Source organism: Echinops telfairi, unplaced genomic scaffold, assembly GCF_000313985.2.
Source record: "Echinops telfairi isolate 266 unplaced genomic scaffold, ASM31398v2 ScPeMD7_7467;HRSCAF=8505_0, whole genome shotgun sequence".
Classification (NCBI taxonomy): Eukaryota; Metazoa; Chordata; class Mammalia; order Afrosoricida; family Tenrecidae; genus Echinops; species Echinops telfairi.
The window spans coordinates 728,643-750,519 of NW_022111367.1; the positions used below are offsets into that span (position 1 = coordinate 728,643).

General features: G+C 38.3%; 1 non-coding gene across 1 annotated transcript; it reads left to right on the forward strand.

The window, feature by feature from the left end:
- The first annotated feature begins 12,850 nt into the window (after positions 1–12,850).
- Positions 12,851–12,983, forward strand: LOC115873217. Its single transcript, XR_004048289.1, has one exon. It is a non-coding gene; the product is annotated as a small nucleolar RNA SNORA5 (small nucleolar RNA).
- Positions 12,984–21,877: the final 8,894 nt, after the last annotated feature.

Genomic DNA, 21,877 nt, shown 5'->3' on the forward strand with positions numbered 1-21,877 from the left:
ATGGTAAGATTTTTCGTTCTGGTGATGCCTTATACCTGATCCCTTCGACATCTCGTGGTTGCATAGGCTGGTGTGCTTCTTCCATGTGGGCTTTGTTGCTTCTGAGCTAGATGGCCGCTTGTTTACCTTCAAGCTTTTAAGACCCCAGACGCTATACTTTTTGATAGCCGGGTACCATCAGCTTTCTTTGCCACATTTGCTTATGCACCCATTTGTCTTCAGTGATCCGTTCGACACCTCGTGATCACACAGGCTGATATATTCTTCCATGTGGGCTTTGTTGCTTCTGAGCTAGATGGCCGCTTGTTTACCTTCAAGCTTTTAAGACCCCAGACGCTATATCTTTTGATAGCCGGGCATCATCAGCTTTCTTCACCACTTTGCCTTACAAAAGACGTGTATGTGTACTTATTTTCATTATCCAAGAAAAATAAAAGAAGATTTTTAATTTTATGAAAAAAGGAAACACTCTTCTTGGGGGCTCTTACAGTTCTTGTAACATTCCACACATCAATTGTATCAAACATATTTGTACGTATGTTGCCATCATCATTTCCAAAATATTTTCTACTTGAGCTCTTGGTATAAGCTCCTCTTTTTTCTCCTCCCTTCCCCTCCCTCCCACCCTCATGAATCCTAGATCAATGATATATTATTATTATTTAATCCCTTACACTGTCCATTGTCTCCCTTCACCCACATTTCTGTTATTCGTCCCCCTTTTGGGGGGGGGGCTGGATATCCAATCTTGTGATGGGTTCCCCCTTTATCACCTTTCCCCCTCCCTGACCATGCCCCTACCCTCATGATATCACTACTCCCGCTACTGTTCCTGAGGGGTATATATTCCCTGAATTCCATGTGTCAAGACCTCTTATCTGTACCAATGTATGTTTTCCGGTCTAGTCAGATTTGGAAGGTAGAACTGGGTCATGGTAGTGGGGGCAAGGAAGTATTCAGGAGCTGGAGGAATGATGTGTGACTCATTGGTGCTAAACTACACCTTGTTGGGTCATCCCTTCCTTATAACCCTTCTGTGGGGGGATATCCAATTTTCTAAAATGGGTTTTGGGTCTCTATTCCAACTCCCCTTGTTCTCTTCAATAAAGTTGTTTGTTTAGGATCTTTGATACTTGATACCTGATCCCATTGACACTTCATGATCACACAGGCTTGTGTGCTTCTTCCATGTGGGCTTATTTGCTTTTTTGCTAGATGGCTGCTTGTTGACTTTAAGCCTTTAAGACCCCAGACACTATATCTTTTGATAGCTGGACACCCTTGCTTAGAGAAGAGTTCTTTATTTCAAATTCTAGTAGCTGTCAAAATTTGATTTTCTTGTCTTGTATATTCATCTGCTTCTGTCTTCAACAGATAGTCTGTCCTCCACCCACAACTCACCCCCAGTTTGTGTTTGTTTCTCTCTACATCTGTGCAGTTCTTTACATAATACAGAAATAGTTAAAATTAGGATACATCCTACATTGAAAATGTTCTTTTTAACCTAACAAAGAAAGTTCTGTTCCCAAGCAAAGATATTCCCACAAGTATAGATAGGTGTGGTAGTTACATAACCTGTGTCAATTTGAGGATTAAGAGTGTAGGGGTGGAGTCTAGCCAGGAAATAGCCAATAAGGCCTCTGTGTGGGCATGGCCTTCTCCTGAGGATTCAGGAAAATCCTGATTTTCCTCTTTGGAGGCGGAAAAGACTCTCTCGACTCACTTCCTGCAAGACCCTCTACTGACAAGACACATGGCACTACGCTGATAGACCCCATGTCCTAGGAACTGGAGGAGCCACATAGAGACCCCTGCCAGCACTGAGATGCTTACAATGTCACTGGATCCACAAGACTTCCCACACACTGGCCTGGGATCTTCCTGCATTCAGCATCATTGCATGTGCTTCATTAGTCTCAACAGGACTTTATAGACTGGTATCAGACAAATCAGCTAATATTGGACTTATGGACTTGATCTGTACTGGGCTGGGATGTTTTCTCAATATTCACCTGCTCTTGTATATAAACCTCTTTTTTATACCCATACGAGTGTCTATGAATTTGTTCTCCAGTCTATCCAGACTAACACATTAGGGGTTAGAATTTAAACATATACTCATGGGAAGAGGAGCGAGAGAACAATTCAATCTATAATAAAACCCATTGTGTTGGTAAAAGTGGCCAATAGTAATAATTTTCTGAAGTTTGTATGGGAACTGTTCTTATGAGCTCTGGTTTAAGGTAGTGTGTTAGGTTGAGCTGTCTAAAGAAACAAAACTAGTGAAATTCGTATGTGTATAAGAAAGAAAATTATATGTAGAAGCAATTTTATATTAAGAAGGTGCCCCAGTCCAGGCCATCTCAAGTCCATGAATACAATGCTGGTCATGGAGCCCTCTTCAGAATTGTGTACCTGATGGCTGATGTTGCAGAAAAGTGAAGCAGGAAGCAAGAGACAACACGCTTGTGGGTGCAGTGGCATGTGGATCGAAAGTCAGAGGGAGCATGGCAAAGTGTCAACATCACCCAGGTTATATTGGCCCCAAGGGCACCCCTGGAGGCAGGCACTAAATCCAAGCAAGAAGGAAGATAAAGAAACAGAGAGATAGAAGTTCTCACTATCTCTCTTACAAAAAGGTAACACCTCCAAGCAGTCATCATCAGGCTACCTACCACTTAATTCACAGGTTGAATTCCACCTCTACCTCCACCAGGTATCAGCAAGTTGGCATATATTCTATCACAGACCACCCCTTCTTAACTTGACACCTGTACATAACTCTCTAACCACACATAATTTCCAAACAAAGATATTAAATAAGAAGATCAGGCACTATGATAGTAATTGGAAACTTTTGACCTAATATCTAGTCAGCCCCTGGTGACCAGGACTTGTGTTATGGACTACTGTGACCAAGTATTTCATTCAGGCCTTCCTCATATCACATCTAAATTAGTTTAATTGCCTTATGAGTGATCATTGAATGATCAAACCTTTTCCTCTGCTTTTCATGCATAACTTCAAACACTGGTTCAAATATATCCCAAGTAATGTGTGTTCTCCAGCTGGTACTCTGGTCTATTGGAGAATCTGATGCTTAATATTGAGACAAATGTTTGGCTATGAGCAACCTTGTATACTTAGTGCTTTGGCAGGCTACTAACAAGTAATAAGCCTGGAATGTCGAAGAACCCTTAGAAACTTGTCAACTTGACCAAACATGGGCAAAATCAGATTCAATTAACAAAACAAGTCCATATGCCATTTAAAAATATATATATATAGAAGAATCATCCAAACCTTTGACTAAAAGTTGTATTTTTAAGATTAATAATTGAAATCCTGATACTTTAACATCTTACTGCTCATTTTTTTGTTTCAATAATATAATTTTTTAATGTTCTAAAATATATTTAAACAAAAAGATTCAGAATGTATACATGATATTTTTACCTATTGTATACCAAGAAAGCACATTTGGAAAAAAAGATGAGGATGTTTAGCAATGACAAATTATATCTTTAAATAGAGTGCAGCAGGGCCCTGCTCAGGGCTCGACCTCATGAAGAGACTGCTGAAGATAAGGGTCCTATAGCAAAGTGTGGTGAAGAAAGCACATGGTGCCCAGCTATCTAAAAGAATAGTGTCTGGTGTCTTAAAGGCATGTCTTAAAACAAACAGCCATCTAAGTTAGTCATGAATTAAATCCACAGTGAAGAAGCACATCAACATGTGTGATCCAAGGATCATAAACATTATCCAAATCTGAAGGAGGAGATGATATATGAGCTTAAATTGTGAACACCTGGTATACACAAAGTTCTGTATGACAGTGGAAGCCCAAAATCCATTTGCAGCATCCTACTTGGATTAAGGCTCCAGAAAATTCCCTCTGACAAGAGTCTTGAGCCATGAATAGCCATTCTATTAGAACATATTGTAAAGTGCTTGTGGCAAATGTATTTAGGTTAAAATGTAATACCTTATCATTTTATTTCTTTTTTGAACCATTTTAAAGTTGTTGCACACTAAAAAAAATGGTGCAGAGGATGGACATGTGGAATAAGCCTCCAGTGAAGTCCTTTGGCTACAGACAGAGATGTGAATAGCCTTTCTATCGTGCAAAATGCAACAGAAAATGGATTTTTAAAGAACCAGGTAGGTTAAAAGTGAACACCTTTATGATTTGATCTATCTTTTGACCCATTTTAAATTTGTCATACTTTTTAATATTTCTTTCTTTCTATTCAATTGAGAGTTTTCTCTGGTTTGTTTAATTATTGATGGTTTTTTGGCTTGTTTGCCATTTTGCTTTGTTTTTGTATGAAATACAAACAAACAAACAAAAAAGCAAGCTCAGTGTCAGAGTCAATGCTGACTCATAGCAACCCACTGTGAGCTTTGGACACTGTAACTATTAAAGTGAGTAGAAAGTGGAGCTGCTACTGGTTTCAAACGTCAGACCATGTGGATGACAGCCCAAAGCATAACCACTACACCACCAGGACTAATATGAAATTCAGGATAGGTGAATCTATAGAGCAGTAACTGGATTAATGTTTTATTGGATGTTTGGGAGGAAAGATTGGAGGGAAAAGGGGAGCTAATAATGAGTATAAGATGGGAAAAAAATGTTGTAGAGCTGATTGTACAGCACTCTTTAGTATGACCAAAGTATTGAAGTGTATGATATGTGAATTATATATCAGTAAAACTGTACAAATAAATGATGATGATGAAGATGATAGATAGATAGATACAGAGTCCAAGATTTTATTAAGAATGTAGCACTCTTCTTGAAAGACTAAACTGAAAGTGACACTAAAATCCAGGAAAATGGAAAAAGAATCTTGCCTCAAGACAATTGCCCTAATAACTTCTAAGTAGGAACTAAATCCACTCCCAGAAACTACATTTCAATCACACAATAACCTGGGCTATAAGGTAAAAAAGAAAAAAAAAACCTCCTGGAAGGAATGTACTCCTTAGAATATTCTTTGTAAGATCACCAAAAAGCAGCAACAGTCCAATAGCAAAGATGGGAATCTAAGGACATGCAGCAGAATTGGACAGATGAAGACAAGGAACCCAGTGGTGTAGTGACATATTGCCATGATCACAACCAATGTCATAGGACAGTCAGAATATGAACTATTATATGGAAAACTAATTTGTTATGTGCACTTGTAAAGTTGCCCTAAAGAACAATAGTCACTAAAGGAAGAGAGAATATGGGTTCCCTACCTCAATGGTGACTAAATTAAAGAGAACATCAGGCAGTTAAATGAAATTTTCTTTTCATCTTTCTGGCATTTATTCAAGGTCTCCATTTTAGGGAACACGTATCTGATAAGATTAATTCTGGGATCATTCAATCGACTTACCTCAAGATAAGTGTACTAAAACAATGGGAGCTTCCTACAAGATGATTTAGGGAAATCAAATTTGGATAATAACCTAGCTCCAGACTAGAGTAATGTAGTATGCTTGAACCAGAACACTTTCTTCTATTTCATTCACATATGTGAGGTCCCGTCTGACGTCTCTATACATGTGACATTTAGAAAAGGTTGATCTGACATAAAGGTGCTATATGTAATCCTCTTATTCACTTGCTATCTCTTCTAATATATATAAAACCTTACTCTCATGAAAAGCACCTATGGAAGGTATTGTGTATGTGACAAATATACCTGAATTAAATATCATCCTTTAATGTATTTGCATTTTAATATTAAACAAAAAAGTCACTAATTTTGTCATTTCAGAAACCCATAAATTCATATATTAGAGATTTTGTAGATGCAATTACTGCATTATGCTGGCCTCTACACAAAACTGACCCCGGATGAATGGCTTCTAAGATGATAGCCCTTTGAGCCTGTATTGATATGGAGGGTCCACAGAAAAATGTATCATGAAGAATGATGTTTCTACATCAGGAAGTAAAAGAGAAATTGTTAATCATTATTATTGTGTTATCATTTCACTCTTCTGCCATTTCATTCACTTCTTCCCCCTTAACCCACAATCCTTACCCCATAAATTACATAAATGAGTATTTTTGTTGTTCTTCCATCATTTATGTACTGGTTGAATGTGCTGTTTCTTATTTTTTAAATGTATTATTAATTGAACGCTTATACTTATATCATATAATTCCATAGTTGAATCATGTCTTCAACATTTTCTGTATTTTGTTTGTTTTAGTCTGTTCATTTTAGGGTGTATCTCAGAGGTGTTATGTCATTGGAAGTCACCTTCTTGAAGTTGTGTTACATGTTTTTCTGTTTTTCGGTAAATGAAACCCAGGATTGATGAACCTATATGAACAGCAAGTAAAATAAGGTGTCTTTGTGTTTTTGTTTTTTGTGTGTGGGGAGGCTTTGCACTGGGGGGATTAAGCATGAGTAATTTTTTAAAATTTTTTATTGTAAAGTTTGTGGGGGTTTATATTTCAGACAGCTTTGTATTTAAAAACTTAATCTATTTACCAAACCTCCCAGTAGCTTGCCCTGCTGCCCATTTTGACTTCCCTCCTCCTTCTTGTAGAATATTATCTTCACCCTAGTAAATGCGTGTCTGTTTTCATTTTTGACCCTAATAAATATCGTAAGTCCTTTGCTTCATTGTCAATTACTTCCCTATAAAATGTCTCTGCTTCAATCAGCTTACTTGCACTCTGGACCACAAGTTTTCTCAGAACATTTTTGAAACATATTCATGATGAGTGACTTATAGAGTTCTTCCTCTATATTAATCTATCTTATTTTCTTGTTTAAAACAGCTCAAAGAGTACCACTTTCTTTGACTTGATGGTCAATGAGATTCTTGTCCTTTATCATCTGGCTATCCATTTTACATTTCCAAGCAACACTGATACTAAAAAAAAAAAATCCCCCAATAGAATAGAATTGAAAATCCAGAAATAAATTTATACCTCAATGGTCAAGTAAATTTTGAAAAGGATGATAAGTTAATTAGATAATGAGAGAAGAGTCTCAACAATAAATGGTGCTAGGAAAACAGAATTTCCACTGCAGAAAAAGGAAACCGAACTCCTGACTCACACCATACATTCATACACACACAAAAAAAACAACAAAATGAATTAAGGACATATAGAAGTGCAAACTAAAGTCATTGTTTAGTTTAGAAAATGAGCAGGACAACACTGACAGGCAAAATTTTCAACAATGGATTATCTAAAGTAAAGCAAAAGCACAAAGAGCAAAAGGCAAAATAAACATGTAGAATTTCATATAATTAAATTTCTTCTCACATAAGACTTAACAAAAAAGCCAAAAGACAGCTATTGACTCAGAGAATATCCCTAGATATCATATGTCATACCTTCTTATCATACCCTATAAGAAACTAATAACCAAAGTATATACGTGACTTTGACAAAACAGAAAAGACAAATAATTTCATCATAAATTGGGCACTGCACTTGAAAAGACATTTACTCAAAAGAGGCATTTTAATGTCTGCCAGATACATAAAAGAATGCTTAGTGTCCTTAAACATAAAATTACAAATTATAATGACAATGAGCTACTGTGATAGTTACATAATAGGTGTCAATGTGAGGATTCAGAGTGAAGGGGTGGAGTCTAGGCTGTCAATCAGGTCATAGCCAATGAGGCCTTTGTATGTGCATGGCCTTCTCCTGAGGATTCTGAGAACTACTTCATTCTTCCTTGGAGGTGGGAGACTCTCTCTCTCTCTCTCTCTCTCTCTCTCTCTTTCTCCTCACTCCCTGCAAGACATCCCTGTGGAGAAGACACATGGAGAGAAGCTGATGAAGCCACAGCTCTGGAGCCAGAGAAGCCATGTGGAGACCCCTGCCATAGCTGAGATGCTTACAATGCCACTGGATCTCCAAAACTTTCCATCCACTGGCCTGTGATCTTCCTGATTTCAGTATTATTGCATGTGTTTCATGAGTCTGAAGAGGAACTTATAGAATGATATCAGACATATTGGCTAATATCAGACTTTTGGACCTGATCTGGACTGGGCTCAGATGTATCCTCATTATTAAATTGCTCTTGTATATAAAGATTTTTCTTATACACATATGAGTATGTCTATGAATTTGTTTCTCTAGTCTATTTGGACTAACACAGATACCATTTCATTTCCACTAAAATGTCTAAGATAAAATAAAATTAAAATGTCGGTACGGATGTGAAGAAATTTGAACACATAGTCACCGCTGATGGGAATGTAAAATGCTCAGTCATTGTGTAAAAACAGTGTGGCAGATTCTCAAAAAAACTAAAATTAGAACTGCCAGATGACTCAATTCCACAATTTAACAAAAAGACATGAAAGTAAAAACAAAGAGATTGCATACCAAAATTCATTTCAGCATTTTTCAACATAGTCTAAAAGTGAAGATAAACTACATGCCCATCAGTACCTGAATGGGTTAACTAAAAATGTGATACATACACACAGTGGAGTAGTGCTCTGCAAGTAGGAGAAATAAAGTCATAATACATTATGAAGAAGAATGGGAAACAAGAATAATATTCAGATGAAACAATCTTGCTTGTTGAAATTGAGGAAAACTTGAATCACTTGCTGATGAAAATCAGAGATTCTGGAGTGAATCTCAATGTAAAGAACACAGAAATCTTCAATTGGACCAATAGGAAACATAATAAATGGAAAAAAGATTGAAGTCGCCAAGGATTTCATGTTACTTGTATCCACAATTAAAGGTCATGGGGGCAGCAGTAGAGAAATAAAGGCATGTATTGCAATAGTCAACTATGCCGTAAAGGCCTCTTTAAAGTATTGAAGAGCAGTGATGTCATTGAGGACGAATGTTAACCTGATACAGCCAGTTTGTTTGAATCACTCATAATCATGTGAAAGTTGTACTTTGACTAAAAAAGACTGGAAAAATTGGTGCATTTTAATTATGGTGTTGGCAAAGAATATTGAAAGTACCATGGACTACCAGAAGAACACATAAATCTGTCTTGAAAGAAATACAGCCAGACTGCTCCATATATGCCAAGATGGAGAGACTCTATGTCAGGTATTTTGGACTTGCTATCAGAAGAGACCAGTCCCTGTAAAAGAGCGTCAAGCTTCGTAAAGTAGACGGTCAGCAAAAAAGACAAAGGCCCTCAGGAAGACAGATTGACACAGTGGCTGTAGTAATGGGTTCAAACATAACAGCAATTGTGAGGATGGGCAAGATGAGGCAGCATTCGGTTCGTTTGTACATAGCATTGCTGTAAATCTGAACTGACTGGAGGGCACCTAACCACAGCAACAACAACCTGGAGTAAAGTTGAAGAAATTACACTGAGTGAAATAAGTCAATCACATAAGGATAAATATTGTATGATCTTATCAATTAAAGACCGCCAGAAAGCAAATGTATTTGTTAATGGTTACCAGCGGCAGGAGAGAGGGAGGAAGAAAGATGAACAGGAATAGAAAAATCACATTGATTAAAGGTAGGATTATATAGCCAATTATTGAAATTGATTTCAATAAGTTGTATAAGTACAGGTTGAATTAGGAAAATTTGTGTAAATATAAAAAGGAGTAACTGCAAAGGGTGCTGAGTACAGCACACACCTCATGCGATTTTATTCTGAAATCCTAAGTGGAGGAGGAGGGTCGTGCTGTGGTTAGGTGCCATGGAGTCCGTTCTGACTCACAAGGACCCCTGTGTACAACAGAACTGCGCACTGGCTAGTCCTACACCACCCTCACAATTGTTCTTACGCTTGAGTCCACCGTTGCAGGCACTGTGTCAATCCATCTCATTAAGAGCCTTCATCTTTTTCAGTGCCCCTTCACTTTACCAAATATCCTGTCCTTCTCAGGGGGCTGCTCTTGCCTGATAACAGGTTCAAAATACCTGAAACAAAGCCTCACGATCTTTGCCCCTAAGGATTAGTCTGACTGTACATCTTCCACATAGACCTATTTGTTCTTTCAGCAGCCCATAACACTCTAACTATTCTCTGCCAGCACTAGAGTTCAAATGCACAGATGTTTTTCCTTCAGAAAAATGATGGTGCCTGCCCAACCTTAATGAAAAATTGTATTAAAGATTCCATGGAAAATTCCTGAAATAGGAAAAAAGCACAGTCAGAAGTTCAAATGCTCATGGACTCTAACTTTCTGGAGCCATAGAGACTGGTTAAACAAACCCTTGAAACTATTGCAATGAGAAAATCTTTCAACCTTAAACCAAAAACACTTCCAGAAGTCTATGTCTATCAAAAAAATAGTTTAGCTTAACTAGTAAAAAATGCCTGCCTTAAGCATTTTATTATTTCAAGAATCATCTACACGGCATCAAATTGACAACAATCACTTAAAGGATTAGAAAGGCAGTGAATCTATGTTAATGAGAGTGGAGCAACTCAGAGAAGAAGGATGAGAACAGCTGCACAACTTTTAGAATATAATCAACATCATCAAATTGTACATGTCGGAGCTGAAAATCAGTATATATTCTGTTTGTATATTCACAAAAACAAATAAAAAATTCTAAGAAAAATTAATTCAAAATTATGTGTATTTTATAAAGAATTTTAAATTCCTCCTATAACTTTTGCCTGCATAGTCCATCTAGTCCAAGAAAGCAAATTCTCAGTCAGTGTATTAGTCTAGGTACTTTGGGGAAACAAATCCACAGCGACTCATGTATAAGAGAGTTTTATGTAAAGAAAAGGTGCATCACGAAAACATCCCAACCCAATGCTGCCCAAGCCCACAAGTCCAACATTAACCCATTAACCCAACACCAGTCCACAAAGTCCTCCACCTCACAAAACAGAGGCAATGACGCCGACTGCAGGAGGAAAGCTGAGTCCGTGAACGTGTAAGCATCTCAGCACTGGAAAGGGTCTCCACACGGCTGCTCCAGCACCCAGGGCTGCATCGGGATAGATCCATGCGGCTTCTCCTTGGGGATGTCTTGGAGGAAGTCAATCTTGCAAGCTGAAGCAGGGAACTGCTAAGGCAGCTGCACCCGATACAACCATCACAAAACAAGAGACCCGAGAACTAGAAAGGCGAGGCTTCACCACCCATTTATCCCTCCGCCTTTCAACCAGCACCACATGTGATTATCAGCCAGGCTGGCACAATTAACTAACTCAGTCAGTAACCTAGATTATCCAACAAAAATTAGAATGCTTTCAGACCATGGCTGATAAAAGTTATCTGTCCCTCTCTAAATTAATGTAGCAATTTATGTTTAAAAAACTAAATTGATTTACATGTTAACTATCTTTTGAAATATTTCAAGATGCTCTTAAACAACTATGTAAAACTCATTTCTACATGTATTTAAATCTCATTTATGCAATCTCAACTTTTGACTGCAGAAATATGATTAGTTTAACTATAGCCCAGTAACAGAACATTTGTGTAGTAGACAAATTATAAATATTGGTTGATTCGACGTATTTTAAAGCACATCTAAGAATTTTTATATAGATAAAGTCATATTTAAACAGCACAATAGTAGTATTGTGTAGTTAAGACAAGACATAACAATTTGCTTTTGGTTTATATAATAAATATAAGAAAAAGGACTATAGAAAGGTTGTTTAGAAATAAAAGAATTATACATTTTCATAGATCTATTGTATGAATGTTAGTATATTCCATAAGTTTAATTATGACATATTTTCCTCATGAGCTGATACCAAGGGCTCAAGTAGAAAGCAGATATTTCGAGAATGATGAGGGCAACAAATGTACAAATGTGTTTGACATAAAACGGATGTATGTATAGATTGTGATAAGAGTTGTATGAACCTGCCCGAATCCTAACTTCATGGACACCTGCTCCTCCCCCCAGAAGAATTTATTTCAGAGGACAGCACTGAAGCTGCAGCTCAGAAAGAGGGCCATATCTGATTAGAGCACATGGGACCAAATGAAGGGGGAGGAAGAAAGAGTGGAACACAAACTGGCCCACCAAGCCTAGAGGACAATATTCCTGCTCAGAGCAGCCAATCCACAGAGAAGACTATATGGCCGTTCCCAGTATGAGACATGACATCCTTCACTGACCCATAGCCCTACAGGGGACAACACTGGAGACACAGTGTGGGAATTCTGCCCGATCTAATACCACCACACCGAGGAAAAACACTAAGGGAATGCAACAGAACAACAAGGGGAACAGAGCAAGGAAGTTCCCAGGGAATACCAAAAATAGACTTTAGAGCCAGGGCTTGGCACCCCATCAGACTCAACTGGAAAACACTCCTAAAGGCCAATAAACAGTCCTTGAACTAACTACAAGCTTTTCTTTTTTGTTGCTTTTGTGTTGTGATTTTTTTTGTGTTTGTTTTATTTTTTTTGTCATTGGATTTTTGTTGAGAAGGTGGTCAAAGGACCTGAGCAGCTGGTCCATAAAGAATGATCCTTGGATGGCTAATAAGTACATGAGTAAATGCTCCTGGGCACTAGCCATGGGGGAAATGCACATTAAAACAACCATGAGATAACACCTTACCTCCTGAATTGTGGCCCAATTTTAAAAAAACTGAATAACAACAAATGTTGGAGAGGTGTGGTGAGATAGGAACGTTTATTCATTGCTCATGGACTTATAAATATGTACAGCCACTCTAGAAGGAGATATGGCAATACCTAAAAAAGATGAACATTGAAATACCATATGATCCAGCAATACCATTACTGAGCACATACCCCAAAGAAATAAGAAACAGATCATGAATAGACGCTTGCTCCCCCATGTTCCTTGAGCACAGTTCACAATAGCAAGAAGCTGGAAACAGCCTAAATTCCCATCAATAGAAGATTGAATTAAAAAAATTTCTGCTTGGGCATCTGTGTCAAATTCAGTTCCTGCCCCACCCATGGCAGGCATTGGCCCAAAAGGCTGCCACAGAAACACTGTAATGCATGGCCCTGTTTTGCTTTCTGGACCTCAGGGATAAATTTCATTGCAGACACTTAAAAAAGAAAAACTCTGGTATATGCACATAATGGAATACTATTGATCCCAAAAAAACAACAATGAAACCATGAAACACCTTATGATGTGAGGGATCTGGAAGACATTATGCTGAGTGAAATTAGTCAAGCACAAAAGGAAAAATTCTGTATGAGACTACTGCAGTAGGAACACGTGACAGAATGAGCACAAACTCAAGCTTGTAGAGAAGCCAATGTTCTGACTGATGACAAGACAGCCTGGCAAAGATCCTGAGTAGTGCCAATGAATCAAACATCATCCACTCCTGGCAAGTATAGTATAGGTCACTTGGCCAGAAGGCCCCTCACAACAATGGGAATCAAATGGTCGGTGGAGGGGGTTGGTCAGGGGTGCTGTCTGATGAATGGTTGTCATGTGGTTGAGGTTCTCCGAAGAGGGAGGTGGCCCTGTCAGAGGGATGAGGTATACTGATGGAAGGGGCATCACAGGAGAGGGAAGAGCAAACAGTCAAGTTTCGGGGAACATGTGTGCATGTCTGTTGGAAGGTGGTGAAGGATGGCTGACTCTCAGGTGGGGGTAGGAGTGAGTGAGGATGACTCGGGGGACATTAGATGGGGAGTGTGTTTAGTGGCTTGTAGCAGCAGTGGGCAATATTGAACTAAGGTTTCTGGGGATATCTCAGGAGCCCTCACCAGGTGCCATGGGACACTGGGACACTGAATCCTGACTTTCTGGGTAGGTGATCCAAAGGCTGCATCAGTGAGAGCCCATGTGTGAATTCCTCTGGGTGAACTGGACTCTACCTCAGACACACTTGTAACCTGAGGCCTTAAGCCAGAAAATACATAGTGTCTGAGGAAGCAGAAGACAACTGTACCAAGAGTGGTGTGCTGCTGGTTGGCAGACAAACAAGGTCTTGCTACATCAATGTTGTATGTAGTAGGTATGTAGCTTTATGTTATATTAGCTATATGTAGTATGTAGCTACATGTTGTATTAAGATACATATTACTCTGGCAATCCTTTGATGCACATTCTGTTTTACTTTACTTATGTTTGTTCACATTAGGGTGTATCTCAGAGGTACATGGCCATTGGGTTAACCCTCTTGAAGTTGTGTTATGCATTTTTCTGTTTTTTTATAAGTGAATCCCAGAGACATTGAGCCTATAGTAAAAGCAAATTGAGGAAGGGCTTTGGGGGAAGCAGGGATATAGAGGAGTGGGGAAGATGAAAGGGAGATGATGTAAAGGAATCTAAAAGGAAAAGTATGTTTGAAGACTGGTTATGGAAGCAATTGTATGATTCTTTTTTACGTGATTAAACTATGGACTGATATGACATAGGTATTAACTCCCAGGTTACAGCAAATATTTGAAAAAGCATAGATCCAGGAATGGGTTTGGGGCTCTCAGTAAATTCTAGCTCCAACTTAAGAACAATTAGGTCTTATATCACAGTCTTGCTCGACACTTGCCTTCAGGAATGGAACACAGAAATATGGGTGCTATAGTACAATGTGGTGAGTAACTTAGATGGTGCCTGTCTATCAGATGAAATAGCATCTGGTGTCTTAAAGTCTTGACTCCAAACAAGCAGCCATGCAAGTGACTGAAAGATTGGAATGTATATAACCTGAAGCTGAAAGAAAGACCGCTATGAACGTCTACATTGTGAGACTCCGGTGTGCAGAAGGAAATGGTGGATGACAGTGGGAGCCCAAGACTCATTTGTGGAATTATATAGGAAATAAGCTTCCGGATAACTCCTCTCATCTAAAACTGAGGGCAGTGGTCACTAAACAGAGTGCTTGGGAGAGATTAGTATAGAAGATCAAAGGCATAAATCTAACCTGAACAGTTAAAATTGTGTCAGTAGATTCCCCCTATGATGTGCGATAGGCCTTATCTGGATTCAAAATTTTTCTGTGTTTTTGGTTTGTATTGTTTTCTTTGATTTTTGTTTGTTCACATTAGAGTGTATCTCAGAGGTGTTATGTCCATGGACATGACCCTTTTGAAGCTGTATTATATGCTTTTCCATTTTCAGTATATGAAACCTAGGAATGATGAACCTAGAGGGACAGCTAGTGGAATAAGGAGTTTGTGGGCGGGGAGTACAATGGTGGTGATGGGGAAAAAAGAAGATGATGTCCATGAGGTCATGTAGAAAAAGAATACTTGGAAACAGATTGTGATAGCAATTGTATGATTCTATTTGACATGATTGAAATATGAATTGATATTAAATCCAAACTAATAACTTTTTTAAAAAAAGAATAAGATCCAGGTAGGTGACCTCATACTACTTGACCTCAAAACCTAATACATACCCACAATAATCAAAATATCCTGAGACTGGTAGATAGAGACATAGACCAGTGGAACAGAATAGAAAGGCTAGAAGCAAATGCATTCACCTACAGTCAACTCATTTTGGATAAATGGTGAAAAAATAACAAAAGAAATAAGGACTGTTTATTAAAAAAATGTTGTTGTAATATTTGGATATTCATATGCAGAAGAATGAAACCGGACTCATATTGCTTCTCATGCAGAAAAACAAACTCAAGATAGATCTAACTATAAACCTCAGAGCAATATGGATCATTAATAGGAAAATTAATACAAACTTAAGGGCCCTCCTTCAGGGCATACACGCTACCAAGAATAATATAACACACACAATAGAAAAAAAAACAGACGAATCGGACCTACTAAAAAGAAAACATTTATATGTATCAACAGACTTCATAAAAAGAGTAAAACAAGAGCCCTCAGGCTTGGAAAAATCTTCAGCAACAACACAATCGAAAAGGGTCTAAAGATTAAAATCTATAGAAGTCTACACCATCTCACTAAGAAAATAACAATGACTCAATTTACAAGTGGCTTAAATGTATGAACAGGCAGTTCAATAAAAATAATACTCAAATGGCAAACAAATTTTAAAAATACCCTTGATTATCTTACAACAACAAAGATAGCCCAATTCCCCAAAAAAAGAAAACAATAAATGCTGGAGAGGTTGTGAAGAGATTGAAACTCGTCCACAATGATAGCCCAATTTAAAAAACAAAACAAAACAAAACCCCCAGAAAACAATAAATGCTCGAGAGGATGTGAAGACTGTGAAACTCTTATACATTGTTGGTGGGCTTGTAAACATGCACTGAGAATAGAAATCCAATACTTCTATGCATATACCACAAAGAATTAAGAAACAGAACATGAATAGACGTATGCTCTTCCATGTTCATTGCAGCACAATTCACAATAAGAAGCTGAAAGCAGTCCAAGTACTCAGTAGTAGAATGAATAAACAGTACTCTGATATATACACACAATGGCATACTATGAATTCCTTAAAAAGCAGTGATGAAATACCTCATGACATGGATGACCCTGGGATCCATTTTACAGAGTGAAATTAGTCAATCACAAAAAGGACAAATACAGTATGAGACCACTACTATAAAAATAAACACCAAGACAAATGTAGACTTCTCTTCCCTAACCATCTAGACATCTATTGAAGCTTCTCAGACAGAGAGATAGTGTGCCTGCCAAGTGCTCATGAACCATATACCACCACCTTATTTGTACATTTTAACCACTTCAACAGGGACAGCCTCACTTCAACTGGGTCGATTTCCCATGATGCAGTGAGACAAAGAAGACCAACCCTTTTCTGTCATATAATATTACTCTACACTCACCCCAAATTAACGAATACTCTTAAAAGAGTGATTAAAAAACCTAACTGGAACCCGAAGTGAAGAGGTGATGGGATGCAGGGCATGTTTATCTTGGAGAAGGTAACTGTGCTTTGGTCAGTGGATAAACTGGGTGGGACAGCCTAACATTGGGGGAAATTGCTCAACATTAATTATATAGATCACAAACGGAGGTATAAGCTCAGTACCATGTCCCTATTTGGGCACTTATTGCCTAGTTTTTATTCAGCCCCTTAGGGACCTAGGCTGGGCCCTATAGAGTACCAGGACTTTAAACCTTGTTCTTTTGAGAAGCACAATAGCCTTTGTAGGCCACATCAGAAGGATCAAACATGGAACTCCCAAGCAAACTGGACTTTACCTAAGACACTCCAGTAGCATATTAAAGAACTAAATACTCTCATGAGCCTAAGACTGAAGTTCCCTAATGTGAGAAGAACCAGATTACGACTCTCCCCAAGCCATAGATGAGATAGCCATTGCCTTTGGTTCAAAGCCATGTCTTGAGGATGCCCAATAACCAGCAATTCAAGACAAACGTATATGAGATGTACATGCCATTTCCATACTCTGCCTTTTTATAACATTTAGTCCAGTATAACCTTTATGAATGAACATTATCTAAAGGTTTTCCCTATCTCCAACCTTCATTTATGTAAATTGTGTCCAATCACCTAAGTTGTTAATCTGTACAAATCAATAGCCCATGTATTCTGACCAAAAAACTATCCTATATAGGTATACTTAATTTTTCTGGATTGGGTTTAAAATTCTAATCCATTGACTTAATTAATAGCAATATCAATAGAACTATCATAAGTCCCATAATGGTCATTCACAATGTCCTTAATCAAAACACTAATGATGATGTTGTTAAGGTAAATCAGAGAAAATATAATCTGTAGATAGATGAATGAATTTTGATCTCACACTTAACAGTCACCCTAACCTAAGAACAATTAATTCTCATGACATAGCCCTACTCAATGCACAAAAGGGGAGCATTTGCCCAGGAATAAAGCTTAAAAGTAAAGAGGATTAGAAAAGAAGGGCAAATGAAAATGGTAAATACTGAAAGAGAAGAATGTTGTTACATTGGTGAGACTGCAATCATGTCATGAAACAAAATGTGCATGAATTACTGGATAGAAAACCAACAATTCTGCTTGATGTAATTGAACTATGGAATGATATATGTATTAACTACAAATTAATAATAACTTTTAAAATGAGAATTTTGAAAAAGAAAAGAAAACCAATTTGTTTCATAAATTTTCACCCAGACCACAACTTAACAAGAAAAAAGAAAATTTACTGGCTTAAGATATACACTATACTTACATGGCCTCATTAGCATAACAAAGAATTCCCTATTTTCACATGGCATTGCATTCACAGGCATAAGGGTGAAGATTTAATCACAGAATTTTGGTAGAATACAATTGCATGGAACACAATATATAGCAGATGATATTCACCACAAAAGATTGCCCTCGTTCTTATCAGATTGTAAAAGAGAATACAGCATGTCATATTTCTTCCTTTAGTAGTTTTTTTTATTTCATAAAATTTATATTGTAAATAGTGCTACAATGGTATACAAGTATCTGTTTGCATCTTGGTTTTCAGTTCTTTGAAGTATAAGCCTAGGAGTAGAATTGCTGGATTAGGTGGTAGTTCCATTTAAATATTTAAGAATGTTCAAGCTTTTCTCCAGAGCAGCTATATCATTTTATCATCCCACCTATATTATCCCACATACATGAAATATCCAGAGTAGTTAATGATACTATATCAATATAATTACCATATACTTACTGCATGGGAGTGATTTATAAGATTCCCCAATGAAATAATAGTAATGTTTCTTAAGTGGACTAGGGACAGATATAAACCATAGATGTATGAGTGTAATTTGAACTTGCACATCATTGTAGGCCTAACCCAAGAACAATTTATTTTATTTATTTTAGGATGTGGTCCTATTAGAGACTCGACTTCAGCAAAACACCACTGAAAATATGGATGCTGTAGAAAAATGTGGTGAAGGAATCATATAGTGCCCAACTATCAGAAAGAATAGTGTCTGGGATCTTAAAGACTAATCTTACAACATGCAGCTATCTAAGTGTGGTGACAGCTACGTCCTCACAGAAGAAACACAGAAGTCTTTGCAATCCAGAGGTTATAAATTCCAAGACTGGAGGAGGGAATGGTACTAGACCTTAAATTCTGATCACTCAATTTGCAGATAGCTATAGAGGACAATAAAAAGTCAAAATTCATTTGCAGAGTCCTCACTTGGATTAAGCCTCAGTGAATACTCTCTGACCCTTGAGACCAGGGTGTGACTAGCCTTGCTATCAGCTAGCATGCATTGGAACTAATACAGGGGGAGAGGAAGAGGAACAAATAGCTCCTACTGAGGCAAACTAGCCACAGTAAGTCCATTCTATTGACTGCTAAGTGACCTGCTCCCCCCTTCCCCTCCCTTCTCGGAAAGCACTGTTGGAGGTTGTTCCTGAAATGTACCTTGTTTCCCATAACCTGGATGTGGTTCAGAATGTTAAGATTAATCATGCTATTCTTGCTTCTGTAGCACTTGCCTGCTTCATAGGAAAGTCCCTGTGAGATTTTCGTCTTTATAAACCTGCTTGTTACTGCTTTAGGGTCTGCAGTATAGGAGAATGTATTAGTTCCCTGAAATCAGCTGACCTTGTGGTCATAATTTACTTGACCCCACAACATCTTGGGGGGTTGCCAAGGATGGCCATTGTGTCCTTTTAGCCTCCTCTTGGTGGCTGCTCTTAAAAAAAGGACCTCCAGGGGAAGTACCCCTGTGAGAAGTTCCAGGACCCTGGATCTTTTATCTTCCAGTTTAGGTATAGCCTGGAGGATATGGAGATTTGGCTCTTATTTTGAAATTTTTGAACCACAGGAGGTAAATTTCTGTGTGGGACCAGTCCCCTCTGTATAGATCAGTGGTTCTCAACCTTCCTAATGCTGCAACCTCTTAATACAGTTAGTTCCTCATGTTGTGGTGTCCCCCAACCATAAAATTATTTTATTACTACTTCATAACTGTAATTTTTCTACTGTTAGGAATCATAATGCAAATATCTGATATGCAGGATGTATTTTCATTGCTACAAACTGAACATAATTAAAGCACAGTGATTAATCACAAAAAACAATATGTAATTATATATTGTGAAATATTTATTTCTAATTACAAAGAAATGAAATTTTGTCTTGAAGCATGGTGTAGCATGCATAACAGTCTTCATGCTGGGTACTCATATGTGGGCATATCTGCATCTGAGTGGACCCAGAGTGGTGTCTCAGTTTCTAAGACGATCGGAAATATGTGTTTTCCAATAGTCTTAGACAACCCCTATCAAAGGGTCATTCGATCCCCAAAGGGGTTGGGACCCACAGGTTGAGAACTGCTGGTATAGACTAAGGGAGGTGTGTGTGGTAGAGGAGGGGGGAGCAATCAGACACAGTCATAATCCTTCTTAGTGCTTTCTAACCAGGATATCACTTAAGAAATCTGATAACTTGGTTGCTTGTCTCTTTGTTTATGTTCCTATGTGTGTTAGCCTGGGTAGACTAGAGAACAAATCCAGGGAGACTCATATAAGAAAGAGCTTTATATACAAGAGCAATTGAATATTGAGAAAACATCCCAGCCTAGTTCAGATCAAGTCCGTTAAGTCCAGTTTTAGCCCATATGTCAAAACTAACCTATAAATTCCTCTTCAGACTCAAGAAATACATGCAATGATGCTGAGTGCAGGATAATCACAGGCCAGTGGGTGATAAGTCTTGTGAATCCAGCATCTAAGCACTGGCAGAGTTCGCCACATGGCTGCTACAGCTCAGAACACTAGCATATTTCCATGTGTCTTGTCAGCTGCAATATCTCCCAAGGAGAGAGCTGAGAAAGAGAGTGTCTCCCGCCTCCAAGAAGGAATACAAGAGTTCCCAAAATCCTCAAGAGAAGGCCATGCCAACACAGAGGCCTCATTGACTATGCCCTGATTGACAGGCTAGACTCCACCCCTTCACTCTTAATCCTCTCAATTTGACAAATGATTATAGAACTACCACGCTATGTTCCCTCTCAACTCTTCTGTCATCTTTTCTTCTTCTCCCTCCCGGTGCCTCTATTGCTGGCTCTTGGCCTTGCAGGGATGGACCTGATTGATTGGATGTCTGGATAGAAAGCACTTTTGTTGTTTTTAGAGTCAATTCCAATTCATTTTTGGTTGTTTTTATCTTTTCTTGTACTTTATATTGGAAGGTTTAAATTGTTGGTTAAAGTAGATGAATTTTAATCAGAAAAGAACATTTTTGTCTTACAGATTCAAACTTGTGTTCACTGTCTTTTAGAGGACATTAAGTAGTTTTATGCACAAACCTGGGATATAGATGGACAGAGTGAATGGATTGTTGAATTAACCCTCCGAGGTGCCTTGCAGGAACTTGAGCCCTGGCAAGTAGATTTCTTTGTGTTTGTACTTTTGTTTTCATTGTGAGAATGGGTAACTCCTGCACAAAAGGGTAAAAGAAAAAATCCAGTGTATGTTGGACAACTTTAGAACAGCTTATGCAGGAGACTATAGCATTAAAGTCAGCCTCAGGTACCTTCAGACACTTTGTAAAATAGAGTGGCCCACCTTTCAGGTCAGGTGGTCTGTCACTGGAACTTGTGATCACCATTTGGAACAGAGTCACTGGCCCCCCAGGTCACTCGAACCAAATCCCTTACATTGATGTTTGGCTCAGCCTAGTTCAAAAATTCCCTGATTGGCTTAAAAGGTAGGCCTCCCAATCTGGATTGTTCGTCATGCTGTCCTCCACCTGAACAGGGGACGAAAAAAAAAAAAAAAGGATTCATTCTTCTTCTTCAGCCCCTCTCCTCCCCATTTTCATATAGTGAACTTCATACCTCATATAGCAGACCTTCCAGACAGGATCCCAGTGCTCTAAGAGAAAGTGGGGAATAGGTTTTGTCCCCCTGCCATACCCAGAGTGGGACCTCCTTGGGGGATCCAATCCTTCCCCTCCAAGAAGTTCCTCCTAGTGGAGGGTATCCAACTGATAGGCCCTTGATGGTATATACCCCATTCCTTAATAGTGACTTACCTAATTAGAAAAACCAACATCTCCGT